Consider the following 14,280-nt stretch of genomic DNA (forward strand, 5'->3'; position numbering starts at 1 on the left):
GAGTTTTGAATATAGTTAAACTTTGCAATTATTTTGGAACTTGCTATGATTTTTCCTTTCTCTGTTGCTTTCTCTTCCCTCATCAAATCCTGTGAAACACCCCTACTCATGGTGTTCTGTTCCTATTTTCCCCTTGCCAAAGTGCAAGTTTACTTGGAAAATGTGTGTAGTTACACAGATGCATACATAGAAGAGGCAAGTGGTGGGAATTCAGAAACTCAGACCTGTAATTCCAAAATTGAGAATCATAGGAAACATGCAAATATTTGTTTTGGGGACAATGAATAACAAAACGAACTGAAAATGCAATGACGTATCTAGTCTCACTTCACTGCCTCAATGCAGAAAGTGCTTAAGAAACCAAGCGTTATGTTAAATTGCTGTGCCTGCAGGTGTTTATTTTTACTGACTCTTAAATTTCCTCTCAACATTTCAGAGTGGGAGTATGAATATGGATATTTCAGCCTGACCACTTGTCAAACATTTCAAATGCCTGTGTCACTAATGTGAGCCACCAGCAGGTTGAGGGAAACAAAAAGAACAAAGTGTGCTGTGTAGCAGCAGTAAAACTCTCTAGACTAGCAGGCGCATTTGTCAAAAACCTTAGGCTTCTTTCTCAAGCAACATTCACACTCTCCTCCATACTCACGGGAGGGCTACTTACTTTGCCTCTCAGTATCACAGAAATCATAGGGAAATTTCCCCTCTATATATCTTTGCAGTTGATTAAGAGCTGCTGTCGTCCTTATGGCCAGCTTTTTTTCCATACAAAGATAAGCACAGTGTGGTTTTCTGACTCGCAAACAGCATGGACAAAAAGGCAGTCTTATGATAATTAAAGCCTAATTCATTCCTGACCCTTTTAGTATTAGCTGAGGTGGGTGTATAGAACCCTCGTGAGAAATTTTCTTAGTATTGTCAGATCTCTTTTGGCTTTAAACTCTTCAGATGTTTTTCACAGCCAGGAAAAGGAATATCTGGATCTGCCTTGAAACTAAACTTCCAGCTAACTTTCCTGGTAGCTCTACAATGGTAACCGAACTGAAGTTTAAATTTTAGATATTGCTGCCACTCATAAACAAAAATAGATACTCTCTGACAGAGGCCAACCAAACTCATACGAAGGTATCTGTAATATGTGGCCCCCAAAGGAAGAACAGTAGAACCAGGAAGTCAGTACCAAATATTTTGGGGGCAATTTGTTTTTTAAAATTAATGCAAGCAGATTTCTGAGTTGTTCAGAATTTGCCTTCTTTTTCTTCTTTACTTCTTCTTCAGAGCAAAGCAACTTACTGGCTTTTTGTTTCCTGAGATAGGACAGGATCCAAATAAGCATAAGCATATTTCTGTCCCATTGATTTAAATTGCAGAAATGTAATTCCATCTTTGAGTCTTGCATTGAAATAAAAGGAGTCTAAAATACTGAATTCTGTCTGGAACAGAGCTAAGTAATTATAAATAATTAGTTGCCAACACTTAATTCCCTCTTACAATGAAGCTGAACCACGTTTCTTCATTTTAAATTAATGGTGGGTTACAGTAATGACTTTTGCGGTGTAACTAACTTCAGTAGCTTCGATAGTTAAACACACAGTGGCCTCAGAAAGTGGTAGGGGAAGAGAACTACATGATTTGCCTGCTGTCTCACCTGTTGCCTCTTACAGTGTTGTTCCTTTTAAAGCGATAACAAGGTAGACAACAGTACAGTGTGTTTTGCTCTAAAGTCTAGTGGTTTTTAATATTCTGCTGTCTGTGTGTGTGTGTGCACAAGTAATTGAAAAATACCTAATTAATTTTGAGAAATTGGGAAGTAAAGAGTTACTGCTTTAAAACTATAGCTACAAGTACAACTAACTAAATTTGATAGGGTTATAACAATTATCAAAAAATTTTAAAATAATTTTCTAAGCTGTGGATTGGATCATCTCCGTCTACAGTGTGACGTTCCAAACACAATCAACCTGTATAAAAGATATGTAGTGTTAATATACATAGCTTTTTATTGGTTGATAGTGTTTGAAATGTCATTTTGATTTTGCAGAGCAAAAACAAAGGTAGCATTAACATCCTTTGCACATTTATTTTGGAAGTAAGCCCCACTGACTAGAGTGGGATTTGCTTCGGAGTAAGTGCTGACAGGATTGCTGGATGGCCAAAACAATGGTTTTTGGAGGCATCACTTTTAAGCATTCTGGCTTAGAAGCAGCTTGTATTGAAATCTAGGAGTTCTGCTTCTAGGTAAACATGTTTAGGATCTGGATATGCATTTGGTCCATTTCAGAACAAAAACAAAGAATGGGTGCAGTCACACAAGTCTGATCATTTCTGTGCCAAATGAGGGCAGTCCTCGGCAATATGTTCCATTACCAGACTTCTGAAGTGGCTTGAATCACTCTTTATGAACCATTACCAAAGATTCGTTTTTAATTTCTCAGAAGATGTCATTTGGCGTTGGTCTTCTCATGGCTTAAGCCGCCTAGCGCTTCCGTAGAAACCTTGTGTCCATTATAAGAAATTATCCAGAGTCCAGGAGAAAAAACAGAATCCCTCATCTTGAGCACAATTTATATGGCATCTTCCTGTCTGAACTGAAAGCCGTATTTGAATATTCATCTCCTAATTGGGAAGGTATTTGTGGGTCCAGAGTTAGTTGTTAGGCTAGCAACTAGAATGGCTTCGTCAATTCCTCCTTGCTATGCAAAAAGCCTTTAAGCCACAAAGCAGCCACAGTGATTCTAATGACTGCCCTCATGAATGGGGTTAGAATAGGCATTAGGCTCATAGTTCAGGACACTGGCTCATTTGATTGCTAGAAAACAGCTGGGAAAGCTTAGGCAAAAAGAGGTTGATCTGTTGTGAGATTTCCAATCAGCCATTTCAGTCTCTGAGTTGACTCACACATTAGCAATGACATTTAAATCCAATGATAAATTATTCTGACAACTATTGAAGTCATATAGTTCTTCAAATGAAAACTCTGTGTGTGTGTGTGTGTGTGCACGCGCATGTATGCACACACGCAACCAAAAGCTGATTGAAGGACAATACCGGCTGTTTGGAAGGTAGCAAGCTCACACAATTATATGGCAGTGCTTTTTTGGGTGAAAAACAGTAATCACAATAGGCCAATGGAAACCATGGTTTCCAGAGCTTCCAGTGTGGTGTAGTGGATGGAATAACAGACTATGACTCAAGAGGCTTGGGTTCAAATCCCTGTTCAGCTGTGGAAACTCACTTCAGAGCGGTAGTGGTAAACCACTTCTTAAATATCTTACATACCCTGAATAGCCAATTAGGGTCACCATAAATTAGATGAGACTTGACAGGGAGTAACAAACAAATGGGTTCTTGCCACGTGCTTCCCTCTCTTCTGGTGCATATGTGAAGATATGAGAAACATCTGGTTCTGGTTTTGAACTAACCAAGCTGCTTGTGGCTAACACGTGGACTGGAAGAACAGTGCTTTACTTTCTAGTTCATTCAAGCAAGTTAATTCAAATCATGGTCAATGAACTTGGCTAGTTCACTAACCAGAATTCATACAAGCCATAATTCCTAGAATTTAAAATTTAATGGAAATCTGGTTAGTTTATGTCTAAGTTTGCATGTGAACATCTGGTTAGTTTACATTTGAACATCTTTTCCATTGTGTATTTGCCTGTTCAGATAGATGCAAAATATGTGCCAAAGATCACACCTATTTTGACACTCATAGCAAAATTAAAAGTAGCCAGGCTTAAAGTTATTTTGGGTTGGATTTTTTCTATTTTGTTTTGTTTTTATAATCTGTTTCATTTATAATTTCTTTCAGTGCTTTCTGTTTGTTTTTGTTTGTTTTTACATGCCATCATGTAGATTCCACTTTAAAGCAACATTTTCTGCTCAGAAATGCTCTACTATTCCCTTCTGAGGGCTTGTACAGCTTGCCTAATGCTACACAGGCTTGCTCTTTCTAAAGCAGGGGTCTCAATTTACCTGGGGGCTGCTGGAGGCAGAGTCTGGGTGAGGCTGGGCCGCATCAGATTTTCCACATTTGCTGACTGTGGCGAATGGCTTTCGGCACCCTTTCCCTCGGCAAGCTGGCCTGATCCGCTGGAGAGGCTGGTCACCCTGGCAAAAGGGGACAAAAGAAACAGCTCCTGCATTGGGGCTGCGGGTCATCCTTGGGCTGTTTGGAAGGTGCTGCAGGGCAGGGTTCTCACCAAAGGGTACTGGGGGCAGGAGGAGAAGGATGAGGGAGGATAAACTATGGTCAATCAGCGAACAGAGCCTCCCTGTTCAGATACACTATATCTGGACAACCATTCAAATGCCAAAGATAGAGGCAAGGTGGAAGGGAAAAGGTGGCTGCCTTTACCGACAGCCCGGCTTGTGCGTTTCTTGGCTGTCCGTGAGCAGAAACAGGAAAGGGGGTGGGTGGGAGGGAAGAGCACAAGTCCTCCTCCTTGCAGGGAATTTGCTTTCATAAGGGTTCCCACCTGCATGTTTTGAGCCAGAAGTAAAATGAGTGGAGCAAACAAGCAAGGGCGACAACCCGGAGAGAGCAAGATTTCCCCCTGTGGTCTTCTCTTGTCCGCGTGTTGTCATTCTCCACATAAGAAGCATGCCCTCTTTAGACACAGGTTGGGGACAATGGAGGGATGCTGCAGGAAGATAAGGCACCCAAGTACCATGGAGGGGGCAGCAGTAAACTGCCAGGGTTTAAATGCCCACAGATTCACACACACACACACTAGCAGCTGCATGCACCCCTTCTGCAAGGTTGGCCCCATCAGCAGAGTAATCTCTCCCCCATACTCAAGGGCTACCTGGGGCTTCTTGATTCCCACTCTGGCAAGATGCTGTGGTCTTGCCCAGTGTGGTTCAGGGAGACCGGGGGGGGGGGGAAATGGGAGCACACGCGAAAAGGCTGTTCTCTCAGCAGCACCCCCTCCCACGGCACATCTGGGCAGGGAGCGGAGGAGCGCCAGGCAGGGGGAAGGAGAAGCGCAGAGAGGATGAAGCGACTGCAGCAGGAGCCTCACCAAGTGACCCGTGAAGAGCGGGGGGGGGGGAGAGACCTAAAAGCAGAAGCCCCGGTGGCACCAAACCCCTGAGGGAGAAGACTGCCAGGCAGGGAGATGCCCCCCCTTCTGGACATGTGGGCACTTCAGGGGGGGCAGGCGGGACCCAACCCCTACAAGATGGGGAGGAAGCCCCACGCTTGCCAAGTAGGTGCTGCCACTGCTGCTACCACTTCTTAAACTTTCATACTAAGGCGGGGGCCACAAACTATCATCCCGCAGGCCGCAATTGTGAGGAATGAAACTCCCAAAATTTGGCTCAGCAGTGCAGTATCCAATTCATTGATCTGTCCAGCAGTGCTGAAAAAGGTTTGCTTTTCTTTGCCTCATGTATCTCAGAACTGCACAAACGCGACCCATAAAATTAATTCATCTGCTGTGCAGGTAGTGTAGTCTGCTCACAGACTCCTGCTGGATAAGCAGCAGAATCAGTTGGCCTTCATGCATAAATGTTGAGCTGGCTTCGTTCATTGTGATAGATCACACAGGTTATACAGATGTCAGTCTCTCAGGTCTGAGGTAGGAAGCCTCTTGGGCAAGAGGCAGGCAGATCAATTGGGATCCTGGTAAAATAGAAAGAGAATCTAGAGTCTGCCCTCTGTGAGGAAAAGCAGCAGATCTGGGCATCTGTACATGGTCATCAGGATCTACCGACCTACCGACCTATTTATTTTTACCCATTGGTGGCCAGTGTTGTCTTGAGTTCCCAAGCCTGGAGGATTATGGGCTATTCTGTGAAAGGTCAGCTGGAACTGCCTGAAACTCCATGCTCTCACTAGAAAGTTTTAAAATGCAAGGAATGTGTCATATCTGGAGGAGTTCCTCTTCACCTGTGCTCTTCCTTTTAGTCTTTGTCCCATCTAGCAGGCCTAGATGGGACAAATTAAAACCTGATGTTGGTAATGACTGATCTTATTATAGGCATCCTTCAGTCTCAAGAGACTATGGTAACGTCCTCTGAATAGAGGTCTTGGAACAGCATCTAGTGTGGCTGAGAAGGCCAATTCAAAAGTGCCAATCCCTTCCACACTGAAGACAAATACAATCTGTCCCCTGTCCAGCTCCCTGATTATGCTGGTTTCGGGACTGCTTCTTTGCCTCAGCCTGCTGAACAAGTGTCTCTTCAAATTGGGAGAGGCCATGATGCACCACTTGCCACTGAACACTCAGATGTCAAGGTTTCCCATCTGTTGAGGTCCATTTCTAAGGCCTTCAGATCCCACTTGCAGATATCCTTGTATTGCAGCTGTGGTCTCCCTCTGGGGCACTTTCCCTGCACAAATTGTCCATACTGTACAGGAGATCTTTTGGAATCTGACTGTTGACCAATGACTGATCATCACTCTTAAAATGTCCACCTAGGTGTTTTAAATATCAAAACCAGTACCCTGAATCTGCCCACATTACCATGCTGGCATTTTTTAAAGAGAGAGGAGAAGTTTCACATGACCGGCCCCAAACAGTAAGTAGGCAGTTGCATTATAAAGCCAGGTAACATTTCTAAATAGTCTTTGATGGCAAATTGAGAAGTCTGATTTAGAAAGCTGGAACTGGAAGCATCAGTATTGAACATTTAGTGCTCTGCTTAACATTGAAGCTCAGTTAGTACAGTTTTTGGAAGAGAGAGCCATGTTAGTCTATGCTAATATGTCAGGCAAAAAAAATAAATAAATAAGAAGACAAAAACTTTGTAGCACCTTAAAGACTAACTGCTGTATTTTAATGTGAGCTTTCATGGACAAGACACTGTACTACTGTGACTCATTGTCTAAATGTATTAAACTATTTAATAAAAAGAATTAGAGACCTATCATATAAGTATTTGGATTACTTAGGGGAAAGTAAATCAAAATCACATATATTCATTGTTAGAGTCCCCATTTGAAAAATGTTTACATTCGTATTCCAGTATTGACTTTTATTAAATATTGTGTCAAAATTTGTCATGTTTCTCTAGTGCACAATAAATAAATATGTCCTTTAAAAGTCACAAGATGCTTTAGAAGTAAGCTAGCATGCAAAAGTGGCTGAATATTGCCATCTGCTGCTCAGTGTGTGATATTATAATTATAGTAAAATATTACTATATGGCATGTGTACATGGGCTCTTTTAGAGTGGTGGGGGTAAGTAAGGTCGCTTGGGGTCAGGTAGAGGTAAAATATGCCATTTGGTGTGGTCCCTTATCCAAATGGCATACTGTACCTCAAGCAACCCTACATGGTTTAGTTCCTTCCACTGTCAGTTTGGCATATTGTGAAGAGAGACACTGCAGGATATTGGCAAATTAAATACTTCCTTGGCTCTGTGAAAGTAAAAGGGAGAGGATGTTTTAAAAAATATATTCTATTAGGGCAACACAGATGCACTGCATCACTGGGATTGCTGGGAAAATGAGCAATCCATCCCATGCCCCAGCATAGTGAGCAGCAGGCTAGATGCCAGTCTGATCACACCCATTTTTCCTTCCACTAGCACTCTTTAGTGCAGTGGTGTCGAACTGTGGCCCTCCAGATGTTCTTGGCCTTCAACTCCCAGAAATCCTGGCCAGCAGAGGTGGTGGTGAAGGCTTCTGGGAGTTGAAGTCCAAGAACATCTGGAGGGCCACAGTTCGACACCACTGCTTTAGTGGCTCTAAATCATTGCTTTTCTGCAATAAACTGAAAAGCAAATTGTGGTTTTGTACAGCACTTAATATAGTGTTGTATTATGTAGCAATGACCTGCCCCATAATCAAAATCCTTTTATAACATTTACTCAGAATTTCAGTTTTGTTGAGCAGAAGTTCCTTTCAGTGTTATATAACAATATCCCCCTTTCAGGTTCAGCACATTTTATTACCTCCTCTTAATATGGTGGAGGGAAATACCAATGGAGAACCTGCTCACTGCTGCTTAAATAACCTCTCATGCCGCAGAATCCTGTATCTACCCCTCAGTCCTGCACTAGGGGATAACTGAAACTGTGAGGAGCCAAAACAGTTATTCTCCAGGCAAAAAATCCCCCATGAAGCAATTTAGTATCAAATGGGCATAAATATAGCTTAAAACAATAAACAATCAGTGAAATCAGCAGTATAATAAAAGATTTATCAAATTAAAACAGGACTTTAAAATAAAAACCATTCTGAAACAGGAATGGGTGGGGGTGTCTTTGCCAAGGAGGTGGCTGAGGCATCACTGATTTAAGGCGGGACAGATAAGACCTCAATTCCAGTGATATCTTTGTGCAGTCCAACCAGGGCAAGGTGCCGAAAAAGGTGGTGAAGAAGACATGTTTCTCCCGAAGAGGTGATGTGCCAGAGCTTGTGCTCATCAGCGTTGAGACTGACACTTGGGTGGCAGCAGTGCTGCTGCTTTTATGGTTGGGAAAGAGGTGTATGAAGAGCATCAAACATTGCCTTCCATACTCATACCATGCAGCTCCATCATACTCAAGGAAAGGTTTAACACACACACCTGCCTCCATTCCCATCAGATCTCTCCTGTGCAAAGCAGCATTGTGGCTGGTGAGAACTCCCCTTCAAGTCCATACCTATCTGACGTGGGGAGAAAGAGCCTCAGGTGGGCCCTATTTCAGAAGCATGTGACACTGAAATCACCCCCACCCCACCAGCTGCACTTGTCCCATCAGTTGCTGAAATTGGTTGTGATGAGAAGTTAGCAATCTCTGTTAGTAATATGCAGTCAAAACTGGAGCTCCCAAGAAGTCAACCATCTGGAATCATTTTCCACTGCGTGCCACAGATACTTGCATCGCTGAGTGCATGCACTGCAAAAGGGTGTTCATGTGGGTAGGACTTGAGCCACCTCTCCAATAGCAGCATGCTCAGCCACCTGAAGACTTGGCACAAAGCATTGCTTCTGACAAGAGAAATGAGTACTGTACTGTGGTGGCAAGTGGCTTCCTTACTGTGAAGGGTAAGAGTCATCAGAGGGCATGGGTTGACACCCAGCCCAGGGAAGCAGGGAGGGAGGTGAGCAAAGAGGAAGAGGTGGGAGGCAGCACTTCCTGGAAACTTCCATTGGTGCAGTTGCTGCTGTGGGAAGAGAAGAGTGGGACTTTATGGGTCAAATGGTCGATGTCCTCCGAAGCTTAGAGAATCCTGCAACACAGTGGGAAGACAACCATCTGTAGCCAAGTGATTCCAATGTTCTAGGGCTTGGTTGGGATGATGAAGGGCATGGTGATGAACCAGTCTAGATTGATGGAAGATCCCATAGAGGCAGAACAGTGTTTTTTCCAGCCTCAAGTGCTGGCCCTGGCAGCACGCTTTAAAGGACCTACTCCTCTACAGGTTTACCTTCTTGGGGAAGAAGTACATTCTAACAAACCTCTTGGACCTCTAAATTAAACAGTGGGCAATGAATATTAAGCAACAGGGGGGGCACTGTCAGCCAACTTTCCATCACATGCAACAGCAAGATAGTGAAGAACAGGAAGAAAATAGCAATGTTTATAGCACCCCAAACAGCAGTACCAGCAATCTAGAGTCAAAGTCGCTCACCCCTGTAACAACAGGACAAACTTTCTGGGACACTGTCTGTTACGGTAGCTTGGAAGCCACCTGTCTGTCATTGCTGTAGAGGCATGTCATCTGCCAATAGCATGACGGAAGGTGGGACATAAGGGGTGGAGCCAATGTATATAAGGGGAGTGAATGGGTGTGAGTGCTTCAGATAGGGACCTGATAGGGACTGGTTAGGGACCGGTTAGGGTGTTAGGGTTTGTTCCTATTGTGAAGAACTGTGCTATATAGTGAGGGTCTGTGAGAGAGTGTGTGAGTGAGTGATGCTTTATTACATTGATTGCCTTATTATTTGAGTTATTAAAGTGATTTACCATTCCTTTTGTTGTAACCAATAAACACAAGTTTTTATTTTCAAAATCATTTATTAGTCTGAAGAATCATTTGAGGGAATGGTTGGTGGCAGCGTGAATAGAGTGAGTGTGTGAGAGTGACATGGCACCTCCTTTGTGACGTGTGAGGAGGCTGTCACACTGTCTTACAAATATGGCAGGGGCCTGTCTTCCAGAGACACCACCCAGCGGAAGGACATGGGAGAGAGAGAAATGTACTTGCAGGAGCCCGGCAAGCCAAAAGAGACCATTCCCTTATACTGGGAGGAGAAGTCGTCTGATTTGTGAGGTCTGGCCAAGGTGGCAGTGAGACTAGTTTTAAAGCCAACTAGTGTGCCTAGTGTGCTCTGCATAGGACCTAATGATGATGAGTGTGCCAGTGAGAGAGCGTTCTCTCAGACAAGGGACATTGTGAGTCCACACTCTCACACCTGGAATTTGGATCTATAGAAACACTTTCTTTACGGTCAGCCAATAATTTCTGGGTTTCCTTAAAGTTCCCTCTAAGAAACAGTGACTTGCACACTCTGATCACAGTACTAGGTGTGCCGTGGTTCAGTCTGCTGCTCCTTCCTGCAGATTTCATTCCTCCAACTGCTACCCCAAGCTTGCGTTCATTCACTCAGCTGTGCTGTTCCCCATGCTGTTGGCACACTTCCCATCCACGACAGGCTTTCTGCTGCTCCAATCTGCCTCCCAGCACTGCCCAGGGTGCTTGCCCATTTCCCAGTGTGACCTTTCCTCAGCTTGCCCAATGCAGCTGGCATTTCCTGCTAGCATTCTCACTGTTCCGAGTTAAATCTATATACCCATGTGGCGTTCGCTCCTTGTGCCCCCTGCCTGACTCTCCAAACACAAAGCACAGGAAGGCAAACTACTACTCCTTTTCACCCACTGCCACCAATTGATCACTAAATCAACATTAATTATGGAAGGATGAAGATGAAGGTCCAAACTTCACTGTCTTTTAAATAAAACTTGTTTATTGAGTACAGATGTTCAATTATTAATCATAGGTAACTTCTACAGGTTTATATATCATCAATCTCAACCTTCTATTTGTTGTAACAGTTGTTATTCACTCTTCACTCTAATCACACCTCAGATCTCCCAGATACCACACTCTATCTCCACTCTCATCTCTCCTCCTCACTCATTCTGACTGACTGACTGCTCACTCTCTGACTCCGCCTCTTTATTACATATCTCTCAGCTCTGCCTGTCAGCAACATTAGCCTGCAATATGAAGATGCACGACTATTTAACATAATAAGGGTGAACACTACAACCCATTACAGGCATTTCCTAATACCTAGCCACAGGTGGCTTTGGGTGTGCACTTTTTATATGGCACAATCACTGGGAATGTGTCAGAGGACATAAGGAAATTCTTTAAAAACATTTTTGTCTGTTAGTGTTTAAGGTGGTAAATAATGACTATATAGTACTCCTATTGACTGTAACAGAATTCTGGATATATGGAAATACTGATTTTTTTTAAAAAAATCTGAATTCCAGTTCTGATGAACTGGAATTCTGAATCCAAATTCTGAATCTGAATTTTGGTGCTAGTGTACATCCCTGTTGTTGTTTTTTTAATGTGAATACAAGACACAGTGAGAATAGTTCACCTCTTCTTTTAAAGGCAGCTTCCAAACCAACAGAGCTGACATTGCAAACCTTTTTTTCCAAGCTTGTGAGGCACTCCAGTAGCTCCTCTGTAAATCAACATTTAGTTCAGGAAATGGTAATACTTCATTTTCACAGATATGTTTTGTTCTAGCTTGTAATCAGGTCATCAGTTGTGCTGTCTCTAAAAGCCAGCACTTTATAGAGCACTTACAAATTATGTGATTGTCAAAAATAATTTTGTTTCAGTTTTAACACCTAAACCTTGTTTGACATCATGTCGTGCATTACCCCCACCTCCTATCTTACATAAGTGGCCAACACAGTTGGGAATGTTTAATAGTAGAACAAACGTGGGGTGGGCATCAGACTGTTGGATCTACATCTTGCTTTTGACTAGATTCCCAAGATCCACCAGGTGGAGCCATATGCAAAGGACTAAATTCAGGAATTCTGAGCCTAATCATATGAGTAGCAAAACTGAAGCTGCAGTCCTTCTCTACATAAATTCTGATTGCAGTCATTTTTGTTGCATCTGTTAAACATTTGAAGATGGGAATCTACCAGTGTACTTGATATTGTCCAGATTTCTAAGCAGCAAAAAATTCAAGTTGTTCTAATTTTAAAATACAGTCTTCCCTCCCACCTTCGCCAGTAGGATGACATCAGGTTATGTATTGTTCAGTAATAAAAACTAGATGTGAAAGAGGGCAACAGCGACAGCTTGGAGTTTCTTAGAGCATTTAATGTCTGCCATTAAGTTTCAGTGGAGGTGGTTTACCCTAATTTTCATTTAATCTTGTTTGGGTTTTTATGGGTTCAGTTTCCAAACTCAAAATAAAACTTGCAGAACAGCCAAAATATGACCACAAGACCTGACCTTCCATTTCAGTCCTATTTATTACCACTGCTTCTCTTACCTGTTACAGTTTAGGCCCCATTTATTTTTCATTTATTTTTATTTATCTTGGCTTCAAAGTCTTTGTTGTAAAATAGAATAACTTCAACAGGAAGCGAGAGTTCACATAATGAATGTGATGATGTAATGATGCTACATGGCCAACCAGATTTGCCTGTTCTGACATCCCTGTAGGTCAACTGGTGGTGAAGGTTTCTAGGAACTGCAGTCCAGGAACATTTGGATTGCCCAAGATTGAGAACTGCTGCTATAGGCAAACAAAGTTGATTTAGAATGAGGGCAGAACTTCTTGGATTTATTGCCTGGATAAGCCTAGCTAATTAGGAACATGCCATTTTCAAGGAAAAGCTAAACCTTTTCAGGTCAATATGTCTAAAATAGGTGTATACTCTAATTCCCGTTCACAAGGTTCCCTGTGTTTCAGTCATTATACTAACACTCCTTTTCTAGAAAAGACAAATATAACTGATCTTTCATGCATTAATAACATTCAGCTTGGACATGCTATGTTGGGCTGGTCTTGACGACTGTCAAGAAATTGCTCCTGGTCCAAATTGTCACCAGCAGATTTGAGCAGAGCATATTACTTTTGGCTGTCATCATCACTGGTGTTGGAGGGTGCCGGTTCTTGTTTTTTAAAACCATAAATAATTCTTGATCAGGGTCATTTCCTTCCATATCTTACCTCTGTGTGCTCTGATCAAAACCCGAAACTCTGGTCTGCTCCCCTGCAGCTGAAGTTCAGTGGGTAAATACTAGAGGCACTTATAGTACTAGCATTGTAGACTCTGCTACCTAGAGAAGTCTTCTAACCCCTACATTTGTATTTCCATCACCTCAAAGAGCAGGTTTTGAGAAATATCGCTGCCTGGGGTTGCTTTCTACCTTCTTTAATTGGGGTTGATTTCCTATTTTACTGTGCAGATTATTTTATTATTGACAGTGTTCTGGTTCATTGGAGTTTTCCTCATCATTTCCCCCTAGGTTTTGCATTTTGTTATGTTATTAGGCAACTTTGAACTTTAAAAAAATAAATGTATTTTTAAATGAATAAATACTTTGAGCAATCACGAGTTACAGTACTATGAAAAAAGGAAAAAAGAATGCCATTCTCAAATGCCACAGTGAATAGGCTGGTGCCCCCTGTGTGTGTACACATGTACAGTATAAATTCAACTTACTTTGCAGTAAAATATTCCAGTGCTTATGTTGTAGCTGAGGTTGCTTGTATTTATTTGGTACAAATGTGATAGTAATACTGGTATACTGTCAAGCTGATTCCAGCTTACAGTTACCTCAAAGACTTTTTGAGGTACGAAGTAGTCAGAAGTGATTTACCGGTCCCTCCTTCTGGTGGTCACTGAGACCATGCAGTTTGCACAAGGCTGCACAAATGATAGAGCATATGACCCTGTCAGCCACACACATTCCAAGTAATCTCAATTGGCTTTCCTCTCAGGAGGTAAGAGCTCTGTGACACATTAGTTAAAGTGAAGTGCCATAGTCAAGCCTCTGCTCATGATGTCAGTTGAATCCCAATGGGTTTAGGTAGCTGGTTCAAGGTTGACTCAGCCTTCCAAGCTTTCAAGGTCAGTAAAATGAGTACCCAACCTGATGGAGGGCAAGTTGTTGTTTGCATAATTATGTTGTAAACCAACCAGAGAATGCTCTAGCACTATGGGGCAACAACAAGCAACAACAAACCTAGAATTTATACACCCAGCCCTTTGGTGTATGAGCTGTGCTACTACTTGTAGCCCGTATCTTTTTCCAAGGGAGATCAGATCAGTATTTTAGCATCACAAGAACTC

Source organism: Pogona vitticeps, chromosome 5, assembly GCF_051106095.1.
Source record: "Pogona vitticeps strain Pit_001003342236 chromosome 5, PviZW2.1, whole genome shotgun sequence".
In the NCBI taxonomy this organism is placed as follows: Eukaryota; Metazoa; Chordata; class Lepidosauria; order Squamata; family Agamidae; genus Pogona; species Pogona vitticeps.